The sequence below is a fragment of the Triturus cristatus genome, chromosome 3_2, assembly GCF_964204655.1.
Source record: "Triturus cristatus chromosome 3_2, aTriCri1.1, whole genome shotgun sequence".
In the NCBI taxonomy this organism is placed as follows: domain Eukaryota; kingdom Metazoa; phylum Chordata; class Amphibia; order Caudata; family Salamandridae; genus Triturus; species Triturus cristatus.
The window spans coordinates 20,428,098-20,445,505 of NC_140584.1; the positions used below are offsets into that span (position 1 = coordinate 20,428,098).

Genomic DNA, 17,408 nt, shown 5'->3' on the forward strand with positions numbered 1-17,408 from the left:
ATTAAAAAAAAAAACATATTAAAGTCAAAGTCAATTGTGTGATGAAGAAGAATCAGACCATCTAGGTAATGAAATGAGTAATATGGTATTGTGCGTAAAGGTACACGAAAAAGATGTACCTTTCTGTTAAAAATATGTGGTGAATGGAATTAGAACTTTTTGCTGAATGATTAAGGCTCCAAAATTACTATTATCTTTAAACAATGTTGGAAAATTGTCTTATGCAAGAACTTTTGCCCCCTGAAATTAGTCCAGGAGGGTACAATGGAGTCAATATTGATTTGGAAGGGTATTTTTGATTGTCTATACCTTTTAAGGATAGTATAGTTGTGGGCAAGGTTTACGAGAGGTTGCAAGGCCCAGCATCTGAGGGTGTTTGAGTCTTCAGTTGAGACCTGCCCAGCATCTGAGGGTGTTTGAGTCTTCAGTTGAGACCTGGATGTTATCCTCAAGTCCTAAGCGTAAATTAAGTTAATGAATCTTTCATAAGCATGAATAACATTTTACAGCACTACAAAGATATCTTTACAGAGCAATTGGGTACGAAAAGCAATTTTGGGCACCATATCAAATTATAAGCAGGGACGCTGTCTGTCAAACATACGTTACGTCGTGTTCAGTTAAGCATTAGAAAAGAACTGACTGAACTGTTGAAAAATCTTTGTCAAGAAGGTGTTATCAAACTTACAAAGTGCTTGTTATGGTTGTCACCTATTGTTATTGCTCGCAAGAAAAACACTTAGCAACATATGTGCATAGATTTAAGGATGTTAAATAAAGCAATATGGGTTGATGGACATCCTCTTCTCAAGATCGATGAGTTGACTATCATTATCTGGAGTGTCTATATTTTCTAAATTGGATACATGCTCTGTGTATCATCAGCTTCTACTCAGTCAGGAATCCAAGCATTTAACTGCTTTTGTCACTCGAGACGGAGTTAACCAGTTCTGTAGAGTACCATTTGGTTTGGCATTGGCAGCTGCCACTTTTCAGAGAATGATTGGGGATGATGTACTGGTTGGTATTCATGGTGTTTCTATTTGTCACGATGATGCGTTGTTTCATGGTATGAATGTGAACATAATAATAGACTGAATAAGGTACTAAAAGCCATGGCAGCATGAGTTCTGAAATTGAAAAAAGGAAAAGAATGTGTTTGGAGTTAAGGAGGTATGACATGTGGTGTCCTGCAAGCAAATTTCACCTAGACCTGGTTTACTCAAAGCCATCTTGGATGAAGCCAATCCTTAAGATAGTGATGAACCTTGCGAAGTTATGGACATGTGTGAATTCCACGCCAACTTCTTTCAGAATTTTGCTACGGATGCAGAACCTTTGTTATGGTTGTTGAAAAAGAGTGCTAAATTTGTATGGGGTATGGAGCAGCAAGTAGCTTTTGATGTCATAAAGAAGAAACTTAGAGATGCTCCCTAACTGAATACCTTTTCACAGGTGATGAGTATTACGGTAGATTCCAGTAGTGGTGGGATTGGTGCGTTATTAACAACATAGTGCACAGGCAAAGAGAAGACCATCGCATTCGCTTCATGTACCTTGATACCGCAAGACAGAATGTACTCTATCATAGAGAGTGAAATATTGGCCTGCACTTGGGCTGTAGAAAAGTTTAAATGCTATGCCTGGGGTACATATTTTGTTATCATAACGGATCATAGACAGTTGATTCCAATTTTGAGTGGTTCCAATCTTATTACCAGTAGAGCTACTACTTGATTGGTAAGACTCAGCTTGAAACCTTTGGACCATGATTTTGAGATTGTGCATATCTTGGGAGGGAAGAACAAAAAGGCGGATTGCGTTTCATGTCTACCGATTCCTTTGGAATTTGACATGATCAACCAAGTTGAAGAAGAAGAAGAGGATGTGGAATGTTTGGTGGCTAGTATTTGTTGGTCGGATGTAGGATGTATGTCTGAACAGGAGTGGATAGATGACTTAAAGGAAGATAGTGTTGTGAAGGAAGTGAAAATGTATGTGACTTGTGGTTGGCCGAGGGAAAAGAGTTTATCTTTGGCATTACAGAGTTTTTGGAAAATTCAGGATGAATTGTCAGTGAAGGGAGAATTTTTTTTACTGATAAACTCATTCCACCTTGCAACGTTAGAAACAAGTGACTTGCTCTCAGTGATGAAGGGCATTTAGGCATGACCTCTAATAAGAAAAGGTTAAGAGTTCTGCATTGGTGGGCAAGTACTGACAGAGAAGTTGAAGATTGGGTGTCCAAGTGTATTTATTGATTGTCAGCACAATGACAAAGGGCTAAATACAAGGGCCATTTTATTATCTTTCAGCTCAACACCAATATGCTATTGTTTTAGCAGACTATGTATCCTAATGGTTAGAAGTCAGATTTGTAAAAGAAACACACATGAGAAGTGCCCTTACTTTTTTTACTGATATTTTTTCTAGAGAGGGTTTTCATGCTGAATTGATGTCAGACTATGGGGTGCAGTTTACCTCAAATGAAGTATTCCACTTGATGTTTAGACATGGGTTATTGATGTTTTGGAAGATGGCTCTGCCTCCATGTTAAAGCTACATACCCAGGGCTGTGTTCGTCTCGCCTTTGATCACCCACTCATGTTGTCCAGGATTGATGTGGCACTAAGAACCTCAGCCACAGCCAGAAACTGGTCTGCCCTTGTCTTGAAAAAATAGATGGCTCAACATAAGCATGGGAGTTCTTCCTTTTGTAGGCATAATTAGCCACGGAATTGATTAGATATCATGTTTTCTGCCTGCCATATTAATATTATATGTTTAGTAATTGAATTAACTCATGTTGAAACTGGATCTCTCATTTTATACGGTTAGACCTGTCAGCCTTAGGGTGGTCTTCCCCCAAATCCCCAAGCCCTGCCTGCTGAGGAGGAAGATTGGACCTGCATGCTTCATCCCAAGCTGAACTGACTCAAAGGGTCAGCTGACTGACCTCTTGTTCTAAGCTACAGGGATATAAAAGGCTCCAGAGGCCTCCCTGCATCTGCCCACTGACCTGCTGCCCTGACCTGCAACTGCATAAGCCCTACTGGTCTCAGCAAGAGTGATCCCCAAGAAGGGCCCCAGGTCCTGGACCCTTGGGTGGGGATCAGAGTGCACACCTCTGACTCAAAAATGGGAAATCATGGTGGTTTCTTGTCTGAATGAGGTATGTGGGGGTGACAAGAGAGCCTCTGCTAAATGGTGTTTACTCAGTATATGTGCGGACACGGACCTCACCCGCATGGACCAAATATTCAGGACTGTGGGGTTGATGGTAGCGAAACTCAACATTGCACGTAAATGGAAAGCCATCCAGGGGCTCCACGTGGTTGTTTGGAAAAAGGGCATGGATTGGTGCATGCTGGCAGAGAAGGCTGCCCCAGGAAATGGGTTAAGATTTGTGGGAAACTGAACAACTTTAGAGGTGGATTGTGCACTATGCATTTCTCTTGTGATTAGAATGTACTTGGCTTGAGACCACCACATACATCTTTTTTTTTTTAAATGATATATTTAAAAAAATAAAACATGAGAAGTCAAAGTTTTGGCCTTGTTGCTGCCACGAATGGGCTAGCTCACACCAAGAGTTTGCCGCCTCTTCGCAATAGAGAGACGGCCAGCGTTGAGCGACATTACAAGATCTGCACTTCGCGCTACAGCAGCAACAGTCTGTTGTTTCCGCCGACACGAACCTCCAGCAATGACCGTCTACGACACCTGAAAGAATCTTCGTGCTACAGCAACGACCATCCTGGTCTTTGCGCTTCAGCAACAATCATCTGCGACTCTCCCTGCTCTTCGTGACGTCCATCCCCGGAACTGAGCTATTTGTGCTAGATTTAGAAGGTAACTTTTTCAGCAGGACTAACCTAGCCCCAGTGTATATCCACCCCCCCTCCATTGCAGTCGGCCTGAACTTGTAACTTCGACCCGATCTAGCAAGAACAGAAAACCGCATGTGGCATTTTCAGCTTTTTGGTGTCATACTGATCTTAAATTTTGAAATTGCATAACTCCGATTCTACTGATTGTATTGTTGTCAATTTGATATAAAATAATTTATGTATTACTATATTTTTCTAAGTTGGTGTGGGATTTTTCTTGTGTTGTGTTTTCACTTTATTACTGTTTAAGTGCTGCACAAATACTTTATACATTGCCTCCAAGTTAAGCCTGACTGCTTTTGTGCCAAGCTACCAGAGGGTTAAGCATAGGTTGAGTGGCTTTTGTGGTTCACCCTGACATGGATTGTGGCTGGCACATCCCCTCAACCAACAAACCCATTTCTCACACATACGTATGCAGATGCAACTCAGGCAATTCTAAACTCCACATTCCACCAATCATGCAGTCAAACTTTGATACAAAGAGGAATAATCAATAAGTTGTCAAGTCTCAATGTGGCCAAAGGTGAGTGGCTACTGTTAGTCGTGGTGACAAAACTTGCTAAAGTAAATAATTGTTGTTAACGGGCACAGACACCATAATGGCCTTGGAATAATGTTAAATTTCTCAAACACTCATTATGAATGGCTAATCTGCGGGGGTTGGGAAAAATCCAGCCATTTACAACTTGGACCCCGAGAGTTCCCTAAGAAATGAGCAGTTATCATATAAACCTGCAATTCATGGACCGATTCTCTTGCTAATTCCTTCTTTTGCCCGAGAAAACAGCAGCCAAAATGTCAGAGTTAAAGTAAACAGAGTAAAAGTAAACAGATCTGCGGTTTTTCCATGGATCTCATATTTCTGATGGGAGGTGACTACTGTCATTAGCCCCATCAGGATTAAATTGGCCGCTCGTAACAAGGGCCTTGTTGTAATTTCTTTTATTCATCTTTGACTATGGAAAGTCATAAGAATGCCTCTTTAAATTAATATATATCACAAAACCTTGCAGCCCCTTTGCATCCTTGGAACAGCAGAACAGAACAATTTATTGAGTCGTACGTAATTGGCTTGATAAATGATTATTGTAACTAGTTATTACTATGTATTACAGTAGAAATGTAAGCAGGCAATATATATTTATTTTTTTAAAGGGAGGGTACATGGAGCCATGACAATGAGACAGTGGAGTGGCCAATCCCGTAAGAAGAGTATCCTTAAGTGTCAAGAGAATAACGTGGTCAGGACGTCAGTAAATGGGTGTGAAGAAGTAGAGCTCCTATTGCCACCCTGGTAAGCCACTGCACACACCTAATTTAGCAAATGATGTTATGCAATTTTTCGAAAATATTGAACAAAACGGCTCCTTTATTTTTGTTTTCTTAACTTATATCCTTTGCTATACCGGTCTAGTTATTTTGCTGTGAAGTCTGGTAATACCAAATGATCAGATTCACCAGCAAAAAATTGGGACTACAAAAACAACCAAAATGCTAGTGATTCCTCGAGGTGTTGGTGTAGCCGCTTTGCCACATCCTCACAGGAGAAAAAGTACTGTTCAGACATTGTCTGGGGACAGGAATTTTACTGCTAAATTCCTGAGATTTTGTGGTCTATGCACACATGCGTATGGCACGGATTTGACTGAGCTAGTTTTGCCTGTTTACATCATGATAATCAAAGGGGCCTGCTGTCCTCCTGAAGGGAGTCACTATACCACCTGTGGATGCTACCTGTACATTGGTGTTTAGAACCGGTACACATTATTTGGGTGACTCCCGTAGTATGAAGTAGCCTCCTCCAACCTCTGCACTGAAGTGCGGCCTGTTACTCTGTTACAGCAGAAAAAAGAGCAGTATCAGAAAAACAAGAACTATGAACAGTCAGGAATACAGTAAGAAGCATTTACAATGCAACGGGTCTCGCAATTACATTATTTTGAGCTATTGACATTGTAAATGGCAATGCCTTTAAAAACATTAAAAGGCGTTATTTACAATACCAAAAGCAACACCTATTGCATTGCATAGCGCGGTGTCTGCATGTATGTACCCCAAAACAAAGCCTGCCCTAAGAACGTGGCCACCCCAAGAGTCTGCAATATAGCATACCACACAGTGCCTGTCATACCGCAGTACAGCTGCCCTCCTTACCAGCCACGCCCCCTGGGCTGCTTTACCCCTCCATGGCCTGTTCTACACCAGGATCGGTGCAGGTTTTTCCTTCTTTTCACAATAAACTCCATGATTCTGAATAAGTGTTGGGCATGCCATGTGTGTGCGGGAGGATTAATTGGGTACCACTGTTAGGGAGCAGCATTGAGCGCGAGGGGCAGGGGATCCTGCTGAGTCAAGCTGAGGTACCCGGGGATTGGGAAACCCACAAGGGGGGGGGGGATCTCCGGTCTAGCGCTCACACGGAGCCAGTCTGCGCTTAAATCTAGCCTCGAGCTAATTCAGAAGCATGGGAGCCGCGCTCGAAACTAAAGCGCACTGAGAACAGGTGCCAACTCAGAGCCAAACTCCACTTCGGAGCAGCGTTGCTCAAATGCAGACTGCACCCAGGAGGCTGTGTGCACTCATAAAGGCAGTGCTTTAAATGGGCCGGTACTTACCGGTACTGAGTACCGGCACTTCTTATTTTTACCAAGTTGAGTACCGGCACTTCTCCAGTGCCAAGGAGAGTACCGGTACTCAGGGTCGAATTGACAAGGTTGACACTGGGCCGGTGCCGAGGGCCAGCTGTGGTCCTGTTTTTTTAGCAGCATGTTTGCCGTTTGTCTGTGTCATTCAGCTGTGGCAAGCGGCACGATGGGGCCTGAAAGGCGGCCTGCTGCTGCGATCCTTGACCCTACCTGGAAGGTCGCTCCCCCTTCGCACAGCACCGCCTGTGTGTCTGCCCCAGCTGCCGCTGCTGAGGAAGTTCGAGGCCCTCCACCACCCGCAGGCTACCACCTGCGCCTCATCCCTGGTGGCCAGTGGTAGGCCGTAGGTAGGTTTGTTCTCACTGTATTGCCTGTACTGCCTTTTCCGTCATTGTTGTGTCTGTAACTGCTGTTCTCTGTCCTCCGCCGCTGCCTGTTCTTGCTCTGTGCCCATTTTTTCCCTCTGTTCCCCTCGCTGTCCCTCTGTCCGGTTTTCCCTCTGTTCCCCTCGCTGCCCCCGTGTTTCTCTGCCCGTTTTGCTTTCTGTTCCCTCGCTGCCCCAGTAACCCTGTGCCCGTTTTGCCTTCTGTTCCATTCACTGCCCCCGTATGTCTGTGACCTTCCGCCTTCTGTTCCATTCGCTGCCCCCGTATTTCTGTAACCTTTTTTGCCTTCTGTAACACTCGTTGCCCCTCTAATTTTGTGCCCTTTTGCCTTCTGTGCCCTTCATCGTCCCGCAACGCTCCTGCCGCTGCGACCCCTATGGCCCCGCCCCCTGACTGCCCATTCGCTGTCCCACCTCCCAGCTGCTCCTCCCTCCCACCTCCCCATATATGCCGGCCGCGCCGAAGTAGCACCTAAGGCAAGCCCGTCTGCGCCCGTCCGCGCCTGGACCGCACCAGAACCCCTGGTCCCCGCACCCGCCACAAGGAACGCCGCCACTACGATGCCAGCACTCTGCACGCTCTCAACTCCGGACGGACCCACACCTGCTTCAAGGCGCCCCGAAACGCACACACGGTCCCTTCAGCTGCCGGAACTGCAGCTACACCAGCCTCAGAGCCGGCGAACCACCCGCCAAAAAAGACCTCAACCACCTCCGATGCATACTACTGAACACCTGCTCCGCACGCAAACACGCAGTCGAGCTCTGGGACCTGCTCGAAACAACATCCCCGAACGTCGCCTTCCAGACAGAGACGTGGATGAACGACTCCTCCGCACCCGACATCGCCATAGCCATCCCAGACGGCTACAAGATCACCCGCAAGGACCGCACCAACGGAGTCGGAGGAGGAATCGCCATCGTCCACAAGAACAGCATCAGGGTCTCGACTAGCACCAACGACACTCTCAGCACCGCCGAACACATGCATTTCCAGATCCACACAGACCCTACCTCCACCCTCAGAGGCACCCTCGTCTACCGCCCCCGCTCCCAGTTCAGCGACTCCATCGCCAACTTCATCAGCACGCACGCCCTGACCTCCACCGACTACATCCTCCTCGGAGACCTGAACTTGCACCTTGAGAACAACAACGACAGCAACACCACAACCACAATCGATAACCTCGCCAACCTCGGACTGAGGCAACTCGTCACTACGCCCACCCACGGCGCCGGACACACGCTCGACCCAGTCTTCTCCTCAAGCCCGCACGTCTCCTTCAACCAGACCACCGAATTCCTCTGGACCGACCACCACTGCATCCACTTCACCTTCCAGAAACCCACCACACACCACCGCACCCAACAGATCCCCCGCCGCTGCTGGAGCAAAATCACCGAAGATCAACTAAATGCTAACCTCGCTCTCAGCCCACCCACCATACCCTCCAACACCGACGACGCTGCCCACAGCCTCAGACGCTGGATCGAGGACTGCACCAACACCCTTGCCCTGCTGAAGCTAGAGAAGAAACGGCACAGTGAACAGAACCCGGACAGCCACGCAGCACACAAGGACGCCATCCGCAACCATCACCACCTCATCAAGGCTGCCAAGAGGACCTCCTTCAAAGACCGCCTCGACAACAACGCAGACGACAGCAAGGAGCTGTTCAACATCGTGAAGGAACTCTCCAACCCCAGCTCCAACACCAACCACATCCCGCCGTCGCAAGCCCTGTGCGACTCCCTCAACACTTTCTTCCACCGCAAGATAGCTGACATCCACAACAGCTTCAACACCCAGACAGCCCCAACAGACAGCAACACAACAGACTCTCCACACATCATCGACCACGACCCTCTGCTAGCCTGGGCTAGCGTGAGCATCGATGACACCATCAAGATCATGAGCACAATCCACTCCGGCTCTCCGTCAGACTCATTCATGCACCACGTCTTAAACAAAGCAAGCAGCTCCATCACACCCCACCTGCGCAACGTCATCAACCTCTCCCTCGAGACCGCGACCTTCCCAGAGAGCTGGAAACACGCCGAGATCAACGCCCTACTCAAAAAACCCAAGGCAGACCCAAGAGGCCTCAAGAACTTCCGGCCCATCTCTCCGCTCCCGGCCAAGGTCATCAAGAAGATCGTCATCAGACAGCTAACCCGATACCTCGAAGAAAACAGAATACTGGACCCTTCCCAGTCAGGGTTCCGCAGCAACCACAGCACCGAGACCGCCCTCATCGACGACATCAGGACCCTGCTGGACAACGGTGAGACCGCAGCACTCATCCTCCTAGACCTCTCCGCCGCCTTCGACACCGTCTGCCACCGCACACTACGCGCACGCCTCCACGCCGCAGGGATCAGAGACAAGGCTCTGGAATGGACCACATCCTTTCTCTCAGGCAAAACCCAGAGTGTCCGCCTCCCCCTTTCTGATCCGAAGCCTCCGAGATCATCTGCGGCGTATCCCAGGGATCCTCCCTCAGCCCGGCACTGTTCAACATCTACATGACCCCGCTTGCACACGTCGCCCGACAGCACGACTTCAACATAATCTCCTACGCCGACGGCACTCAACTGATCCTCTCCCTCACCAAGGACCCCATCACCGCCAAAGCCAACCTCCACGAAAGAATGAAGGCCGTCGCCGACTGGATGAAGATCAGCCGCCTGAAGCTAAACTCGGACAAGACGGCGGTACTCATCCTCAGCTCCAACCCTTCAGCCTGGGACGACTCCTGGTGGCCGACGGCACTGGGGACAGCCCCGACACCCACAGACCATGCACGCAACCTAGGAATCATCCTTGACTCAACACTCTCAATTACCAAGCAAGTCAACGCCGTCTCCTCCTCCTGCTTCAACACCCTCCGCATGCTCCGCAAGATCTACAAATGGATCCCAACAGATACAAGAATGACAGTCACCCAGGCCCTCGTCAGCAGCAGACTCGACTACGGAAACGCCCGCTACGCGGGAGCCCCGACCAAGCTCATCAAACGAATACAACGCATTCAAAACGCCTCGGCACAACTGATCCTCGACGTACCACGCCACAGCTACATCACCCCCCCCAACTGAGAAACCTGCACTGGCATCCACGCACACAAGGCACTCCACAAGACCGGCCCTGCCTACCTCAACAGACGTCTCTCCTTCTACATCCCCAACCGCTCTCCGCCGACCTCTCACTAGCCACAGTCCCGCGCATCCGAAGAACTACCACCGGCTGGAGATCCTTCTCCCACCTCGCTGCCAAAACATGGATCACCCTCCCACTGAGCCTATGACAGACCCAAGACCTGCTGACCTTCAGGAGAACACTCAAGACTTTGCTGTTCGATCAGTAGCGCCCCCCCAGTGCCTTGAGACCCTCGCGAGTATGTAGTGCGCTTTACAAATAACTGATTAATTGATTGCGGGCCTCTGCTCCCTCCCCACCCATATGAAAGCTCTCATTATCCTCAACAGCCCCCTGCCGAGCCTCCATGCTGGGACGTTTTGTAAGATAGTGTATGGGACATTTTCTACCTGGGGCACACTGATGTCTGCAGACTGTATGAGTTGGGGGGCAGGTGGGTGGGCCTGCTCAGGAGTGGCCACATAAAAACCCAAGTAACATGGGTCATTTTCACCCCTTGGCCTCTCACTGGTGTCTGACTGTCTTTCCCCTGACTCACTTTCCCCTGCAATTCAACCCCCAACCCGACTGCCTGATGTGACATTGAGTCCATGATGGGTGGGGATGAGGTGGTGGGGATTACCTAGGCGGACTCCCTCGTGCCCAGGTGAGGTGAGAGGCGGAATACTGACCTTCCCATCAGAGGCCAGTATTTTTCTCCCCCTGACCTCTACCCTGCTGGACATTGCACATGTTCACGACCCAACAGTGCTCACTGTCTGCCACTGAAAGCTTACCGTCCGTGGGGCCTTCTGCTGAGGGGAGAGGACGGCTAATGGGGTGAGAGAAGGGACAGAGATAGAAGAAGCAGAGAAGAGTTTAAAGCGGAAAAGGATAGACAGAAGGGGTAAGCGCAGATAGAGATGGGGAAGCGATTGAGCTATGGAAAGAGTAAGAGAGGCACGGAGAAATAGAGAGTGATGGTAGAGAATGATAGGATACAATTGGGGTAAAGAGAGTGGGACGGAGTTGGATGCAAATGGGAGAGAAGTGAGGGGAGGGTTCGAGAAGTTAGAGATGTGAAGACTAATATAAAGTGTTTGTCTGCTTCTTTGTGTGTGTGAGAGAAATAAAATCAGAGCAGAAGAGAATCAGGACACTCAGGAGGTATTTGAAAAGAAATGTGTGGAATTCTTGTTTTGTGTGTATGTGTGTGCACTCTTGAATATAAAAGGATTGCGCCAAATGCAAGTAAGTAGGAACAGTATGCCATTAAGAAGCTCAAAATATTGTGAAACAGGGAAATATTAACATGTGGTGTATGTCATTCATTTAGTGTAACAAATTAGCACATTTTGTTTATTTTCATACATTTCTCACATGTTTTGGTATGTCCTGCAACTGGTGTAAATGCCCTTCTCTGCACATATGAAAAGTTTGAAACAACTATCAAGGACAAAATGAATACTCAACAGAAATGTTTTTGTATCATCATGTCTCACCCTGCCTCAGCCCCGCCCACTGCCACGCCCCTAGCATAACGGAGCCCACTCAAGACTGCCCCCCTGGGAATAGGATCACACGGGCAATTGGCCTGCAGCCGGCAGCGATCGCACCGCCTCTCTATTTGTTCTTCGCTACTCGGCACATTCAGATGCAATTCCCCAGCACTTAAAAACGTTCCACGAAGTCGCTCTGATCAATTCTGAAGGAGGAGAGGAGAGGTAAGGGGCGTTGATTAAAGTGGGAGACAATAGGAAAAGTGAGTGTACGGGCAAGGTCTAGAAAGGAGGAACTGTTGCCCAGGGCTGAGAAAGGAGAGCTGGTTTACGAAGAGTGGGACAGAGGAGGGGCAAGATCAAAAAAGATAAAGGAGGCGGCCGAGAGGAAGGGAGGCACGGAAAGAGGCGACTGGGAGATGGGGACGGAAACGTGGAGTGATGGCAAAAAGGGGAGAGGCAGGAAGAGGGAGAACAAAGATGGAGAGAAAGAATACCTCTTAAGTAATAGGAAGAGGAGGAGAGAGAAAGGGAAGTGGCAAGGAAAAATTGGGAGGGTAAAAAAGCTTTAGAAGGGGTTGAACTGGAAACAAACCAGACAGATGGGAGACCATGGATTCAAGAGATGAAAAGGATTGAGACAGACGAGGTGAGGACAGGTGGGTAACGGCCCGTGAAAGAGGACGGTGAGGCAGCGTGGTGATTTCGGCACTCTGGCTACCCACCTCTTCCGTTTGTCATGTTCTTCACCTGTCACTCCAGTGTCTCTCTCCCGCATCCGCCATGGCCCCTGCCTCCTCTCCGTGTGCCACGTTTTGTTGTCCGCGTGTTCATATTAATAAACTAACCCATATGTATTTGCCTGCATTCGTTTGTCCCCTGTATTTATTCTAAGAGTTTTTCTTAGGGGGAGGGGCTTAAAGTCCCCTTCTCAAATCTACTTTCTCCATTTAGGTCTCGCCGACCAAGCAGCGCACGCGCTGCAATGCTAGGCGAGACCTCAAAAACAGCATTGCCCCATGCAATTGTGAGTTCCTTTGGAAACACGTGCAGTCCCAGCTACACAACTAACAGGTTATGGAATGTAACGGCAGAAAGGTTTTTACACACCTAATAGGAGACAGTGGAGGATGAAATAATGGAAATAATGGAGAAAAAAACATGTCCACTGCACATGTAGAGCAAACAGAAAAGGAACACTGCTCAGAGTTGCCCAAAAGGCGATTGCAGTGTCCACTACGCTTTAGACTAAAGACGAATGCAGGAAATAATCGAATGAACTGCCGTGAAGGATCAAGATCCAATCTTGAAACTTGAAGCATAGACCTGTAAGCCGAATGACTTTCTTATCACTACATCTGCATTCATGGGACCAAGAGCAGGCGGAATTCCTTGGCAATTCTATAATATATTGCATGGACACAGGATGATAGTGAATTAAACCTCTAATGCAAAGCCCATACGTGACAAAAAGACTACCCTACAAACCCCATGACACACAATGATCGTGATAGGGCTATATAATGTAATACTTTGATTTGTTGAAGCAATGATTATACCATGCGGACTGCAATCTTTGTACATTCCAATGCAGCAAAACTGCAAATAAACCCTTGATTTTCAAGCTGAGCCAGATCTTTTAAATCTCTACTAGGGATCCACCTAATTCCCTACCGATTTTGCTGCACATTCGAGATTTAGTTTATACCTGAATTTGCCTATTATTTTGCATTGTTCCTATTACTGAGAGTGCTCATGACAATGACTTTATACATTTAAATGAGACTATTGCTGCATCTGTATTTGACCTTTTCTGTATTGCAGTTTTTAATTTGTGTAATAGACCTTCATGTTTTTTCAGAATTCCTCTCTATAACTCACTTTCTGAGTCAGTCTTTTCCTTATTGAGTGTATTTTGAAATGTTGTTTTGAACCTTGTCTCTGGGACAAATTAACTCATGATTTAAGGTGAGCACCGTTCCCTATATAGCCAACATGTGGGCATGCCGTTGAGATTTAGAGTTTCTAGGGATACAGGACACCCATACTTTCTTTGTTCTTCTTTGTTTCCATTGGACTGGGAGCACAGTTTTGGAGAGTTTTGTGTGAAGGACGCAGAGAATTCCACAAGGTAATGAATCTTTAAAAGGCTATGTACCAAAACCCAACCACCCCTGTACAATATTGTTTTCAGTTGGCCAACTGTTTACTAAGTGGAGATCCGGTGCGCAACTACTGCATCACAGTCATCACATCAGGATACAATTAATTTGCATCCGACACATCACAGGCAAGCACATCGAGAGTCCTTTTGAGATCGAAGCCTACCAGACAGTGCAGCTGTCTGGTTTGCTTACAATATCTTAGGTACATTCGGAAAGCTTCCCTGGGAATGAATTCCACCCATTGCTTACCATTGGCTTTGTGGTTTCTAACATATTTGCTTGTTTTCTATTGGTTGGCTATATTAGTTTTAGGCTGCCCAGCTTAGGTGTGTCCCCCTCTTGCCCAAACCCTATTAACTGTATTCTTCAACCAGTACTGCATTTCAGTAAACAGTCCTTTAAATCTTGTTCGTTTCTTGTCACATTGAAGCAGATTTTTTGTGTAATTCTGAAGTTTTGTGGAAACAATTATTTATATAAGAATAAAACAAATCAATACAATAGGAGATGGCATTTCCAAACGTTTGTGTTCTGTGTACATTTACCAGTAAAACTGTATGTCAGTGCAAATGTAATGGTCATATCAACTGAAGATGTGTTGTCTGTAATGGCAGCGTGCTACCACACCATGCATACACTTTGCCCCAATCTACTCTGCACCACTCCATGACACTGTACTCTACTCTGCGTCATTCCACTCTATAATGCATTATACACTGCACCAGTCCACACCACACCACTGCACTCTACGCCACTTCACTCGATGCCTCTTTACTCTACACAACTCTACTCTATGCCAGTGCACACTACCCCACTCTAATCTACTCTACACCACTGCACTCTACGACATTCAACTCTATGCCACTGCATTCTACGCCCCTTCATTCTACTCTGAAGCAATCTATTCTACCCTACTCTATTACACTCAGCACCATTTCAGTCCATGCCACTGCAATCTACACTGCAGGATTCCATTCTATCCACTGCATTCTATGCCACTGCACTCCACACCACTTCACTCAAGACTAATACAATCTACGCCATTGCACTCCACGCTAATCAACTTCGTACCACTGCTCTGCACACCACTAAACTCTACTCTGCAACACTCTAATTGACGTCACTGCACTCTGCATCACTCTACTCTATACCATTGCACTCTAGGTCACATTACTCTGCACCACCCAACACCACCGCACTCTATGCCGCTCTACACCACTGCTCTCTGTAACACTGCACTCTCTGCCACTAAACTGTACGCCACTCTACTCTGCTTCACTGCACTCTATTCTGCACCACTCTACGCTACTATACTCTACTACAATCCAATCTACTGTGCACCACTGCATTCTATGCCACTTCATTCTACGCTTCTCTACTCTACATTACTTCACTCTAGGCCAGTGCACTCTACCCCACACTACTGCAGTCTTTGCTCCAGCACCACTCTACTCTATGCCACTGTACTCTATGACACCCTACTCTGCAAGACTGCATTCCCCACCACAGAACTCATAGCCACTCTATTGCCACTGCACTCTACTCTGCACCACTCCACTCTACTGCACTTTACATCAATGCACTCTACGCCACTACACTCTACTCTGCATCATACCACTCTACACCACTTTATTCTATGCTGCACCACCGCACTCTACATCACTCTAATCTACACCACGGCACTCTACCCTGCACCACTCCACACCTCTTCACTCTATTCTGAAACAATCTACTCCATGTCACTGCACTCTATGCCAGTCCACTCTATGCCACTGCACTCTTCTCCACTGCAATCTGCTCTGCATTGCTCAACTTTGTGTCATTGTACTCTACGCCAATGGACTCTACACCACTATACTTTACACCACTTCACTCTTTCATTTGAGCCATGGCGGTGTCCAGATCTGGGAAGTGGGATAGGGCACTTCACACCAGTAAACTCCACTCTATTCTGCGACAATCTATGCTACAATCTATGCCACTCCACGCTGACACTATATCACTCCACTCTACGACACTCCACCACAGTCTACTCCGCTCTGTCATTCCACTCTCTTATACTACCCCCACTCTACAACAATCTACCCCGCTGTACGTCACTCTTCCCTACAACATTCTGCTCCACTCTACGCGACACCCTCTACGCCCCTCAACACTGCTCTACACCAGTTCATGACACTCTATGCCACTCCACTTTACAATAGTCTACTCCACTCTGACACTCTACTCCACTCTATTACTCCCTCCATGACACTCTACACCACTCAACTTCACTCCACTCCACTTTACTATGCACCCCTCCATAACACTCCACTTTACGACACTCCACTATTCCTTACCCCACTAACTTTCAACCATGCTGAATAGCAGTCACGCTGGTGTACAACATGGCTAAAACATATTGGCAAACGCAATATCTCTAGCATAAGCAGGAACTATTGGCTGTGTCAATCCTTTTTTAACCTCTACAAACAGGAGTCAATATATCACTATTTCCTATGAGGACTGGAATGGGAAACGCATGCTTTTTTACTCACTTGCTCCAACCCTTCCATCGCATGAAAATTGCCATTACAAGCCTTAGCTAGTTTTGATAATGACTTTGTGATGTAATATTACTCCCCATGGTAAATTAAATGTGTGCTTGTTTCCAATTCTGTGATCTATTGTGCAATGTGTTTTGGCAGATTTTCTGACCCAACTTGGCACTAATGATGGTGGTCTAGTGGTGTTTGTCAAGTTGATTTTTTATTGATTTCCTGAACCTCTAAATTGATGAAATTGAGTTTCCTGGCACATTTAGCATTAGTCACAACCTAATGCCCCCAATCTCGTATTAGCATTTTTATATTAATAAAAGCAATTCACCATGGGGAGATTCTGACACAAAAAAAAGGATTAAAGAAGATTAACTGTTGTTGTATTGTGCTTGTACTGTTCAAGAATGTAATAAGATGCTTTGTAAAGGTGGCACTGAACTGTAACTGAGGACAGAGTTGTAGATGGTTGCTGTAATTCTGTGAATAAATACATTTTAAAGCACTGTTACCAACTAATGGTGTTGGTTCGCTGTAGAGCACAAAAGTGTGATACAGTGCACTACAGAGTACTACACTCTACCATAAAGCGCACATTAAGTTCTATCACATCCAGGCATTTTATGCTGGTAAAAATCATGGACTGAGGGTGCATTCTATCACCTCGGGATACTTCTCAGTCTATGTCCAGGTACCCCAAGCCTGTTTAAGAGTCACTTGCCTATGCAAAACAAAGTACAGTAATACCACGGTATGCAGTAGCATAACAAATTAATAACTTTGGGCCCAAAAAACTTTTTCTACATTCTCAAGTCATATCACGTCAATTATAACGGCTTATGATTATGCTGTGTCTGATCACTCATTGCAACAGAATACGAGTTATCCTAGTACATGAACAGTGACCTTTTTCTACAAAAGTCAACAAATAAATCTAATTAGCCTGCACTGGCCTATTTTTTTTTCTTTCTTCACAGTTCTTTATTACGTTTTATAGGTAATGTGCAGATACATTCAGGCACAAAATGGCGTAGGTAGGTAAATTTGTTTATTGGTTAATAAAAAACAAAAACATTGATTAAAACATACAAAACAGATCATAGAAATATAAATAATCTGAAACAAAGTTGCCAATCATGTAAAAC

The 17,408-nt window shown here is 46.4% G+C and overlaps 1 protein-coding gene across 1 annotated transcript in view; it reads right to left on the reverse strand.

The window, feature by feature from the left end:
• The window catches only part of ARHGAP32 (Rho GTPase activating protein 32), a 1,461,643-nt gene that overhangs the window by 665,248 nt on the left and 778,987 nt on the right, over positions 1–17,408 (reverse strand). The window lies entirely within an intron of this gene.